Raw genomic sequence first — 2,500 nt, 5'->3', positions numbered from 1 at the left:
AGAAAGAGTAGACGATCCTGTAAATGATGCTTACTGTTCGCGCCAGACAGAGAGAGAGAGAGGGAGAGGGAGAGAATTAGTGTGAAAACGAAAGAGAGAAGAGGAGAAAGAGAGAATAGGTGGATTGATAACAGAAAGAGAAAGAGAGAATATGAGGGAGATAATAAAGTTGAAAGAGAAGAGAAGAGAGAATGAATAGATGAAAGATGGCAAGGGAGAGAGTGAACAGAAAGAGTATTATTTCCATCCTTCTTTTGAACAGTTTATATACTTGATTCTCTTTACAAAATAGCTGGTGGAAATCTTCTAGAAAAAATTGATACATTTCTTTTTAACATCCATCGAAAAACAAGACTTCGAAGGTTTTATCGGAGAGTTTTTTTTTTCTTACTTTCTTTTTTTCCGGTGAATTTTCTAGTGAATTTTTAAAAGCCTCTGTCGTGAAGGTCTTGTTTTGAAGTCTGGTTTAGTTTGGTTTTATTTTTCGGCTCCAAATAGCAAGGGCTAAGTTAGGGCGAGCAGGTTAGGTTGATTTTAGGTTGGTAAGGTGGGTTGGGTTTGTGTTAGTTCATGTTAGTTCATGTTAGGTTAGCTCAGGTTAGGTTAGGTTAGGTTAGGGTAAGGTGGCTTAGGATTCTCTTTTCTTTTTAGTGTGTTTTTATTTTCCTTTTTGCTTTTTTTCTTATTATGCTTTTCATTCTCTCTCTTTCTCTCTCTTATTTTGACCTTTTATCTGAATGTTTCTTGTAACAGTAGTGGAAAAGCTTTTTTTTTTTCTTTTCTTTCTTTCTTTCTTTCTGGGGATGGATTTTTATTTTATTTTAACTCTTTCTTTGCTTTCCTGTTACTTTTTTATTTGATACTTTGACATTCTCTTTTCTACGTTATTTGATTAGATTTTTTTTAGTTTGATTTCTTTCATTTTTTTTCTTTTTGGTCTTTATATTTTTATGGTCCCTTTTCATGCTTTAAATTATTTTTTTCTTGGTTAAAAAGAAATTGTGGTAAGAATTAAGAAGATGACAATAATAGTAAAATTTGATGATGGCAGTAATAATGAGATTTTATGATAATGAAAATGGCAGTGATAAAAGCAACAAAGATATAGGTATTAACCGGTAATAGTAATGGCAGAGGTAATGATGATATCAACAATAATGATGCTGCTGATGATAATGATTATGATAATATAGATAATGATAATAAAAATAACAATAATGATGATAATAATGATAGCAATGATAATAATGACAATGCTAGTGATAATGATAATAATAAATTAATAATGATAAAATGATGATATTGATTAAGGAAAATAAATGATAAATATGAAAATAATAAAAAGGAATAGAATAATAAAAATGATGAAAATTTTTGATAAAGGACGAAACATGATTTGTAATGAAATAACCAACAAACCAGCAAAATTGTAAACGTAAGACATTAACCACACACAATTAGAAAAGAAAATGACGAAAGAGTAATAATCATTATAATAACATACTGAAATAAATTACGGAATATATGAGTCGGAATGAGAAAGGATTTGCGTACAGTGCAAGAGAAAAGCAATTGCAAGACACCCATTACACCCGAGATTAAAATGCAAAAATGCGAGAAGAATCTGAGATTATTTTCAGAAAACTTGTAAGGAGTTTTCACACACTGGGGTTAGTATTGCCTTTTTTTGCTTTTATTGTAGAGTTTTTATTCCTTTTTTTCTCTCTCTGTCTTTATGTTTTTTCTCTCTATCTATCTATCTCTTTTTCTGTATTTATTTTTCCTCAGTTTTGATTTTTTTGTTATATCTTCTTTTTTTCCTCTCCTTCTCGCTATCAAAGTCGTTATCATTATGTTTATCACTTTGTCTCCTTGTTTTTTTTTTTTCTTTCTCTTTCTTCATGTATTTTTCCTGTTTTGATTTTTGTTCGATCTTATTTTTTCCTTTCCTACTCGCTATCAAAGTCGTTATTATTTTTACTGCTTTGCCTGCCTCCTTCGTTCTTTGTTTACTCCCTTTGTTTCCCCCTCTCCCTTCTGCATTTTCTTCCTTATTTTATGCTCCAATTCCTGCTTCTTCCCTACTCATCTTCTCTTAACTTCCACTCCTACGCCTCCTCCTCCATCACCATCATGTTTCTCTGCTTCTTCCGTCTCCCTCCTCCTCCTCCTCTTCCTTCTCTCTTTCTCTTCATTTTCCTCCTCCGCCTCCTCCTCCTCCTCTTCTTCCAATCACTTTCCCTTCTCTTCTTTCTCCTACTTTTACAACCGCAAATTCTTCCCCAACTGTTTTTACTACTACTCTTCTTCCTCTTTCTCTTATTCCCCCTCATCCGAGCCTTCTCCCCTTCCACTTTCTCCCTCTGCCTCTCCCTCTCCCTCCATTCCCTCTCGTTTTGAAATTGAACAACTCACAGACAGGGATCAAACGCACTCGGCTCTGTTATATATATATTCAATACGTTTTACCGGAGCTAGACGTAATGATATCTCGAGCAGA

Source organism: Penaeus vannamei, chromosome 25, assembly GCF_042767895.1.
Source record: "Penaeus vannamei isolate JL-2024 chromosome 25, ASM4276789v1, whole genome shotgun sequence".
In the NCBI taxonomy this organism is placed as follows: Eukaryota; Metazoa; Arthropoda; class Malacostraca; order Decapoda; family Penaeidae; genus Penaeus; species Penaeus vannamei.
Note: the sequence above shows the minus strand (reverse complement) of the source record.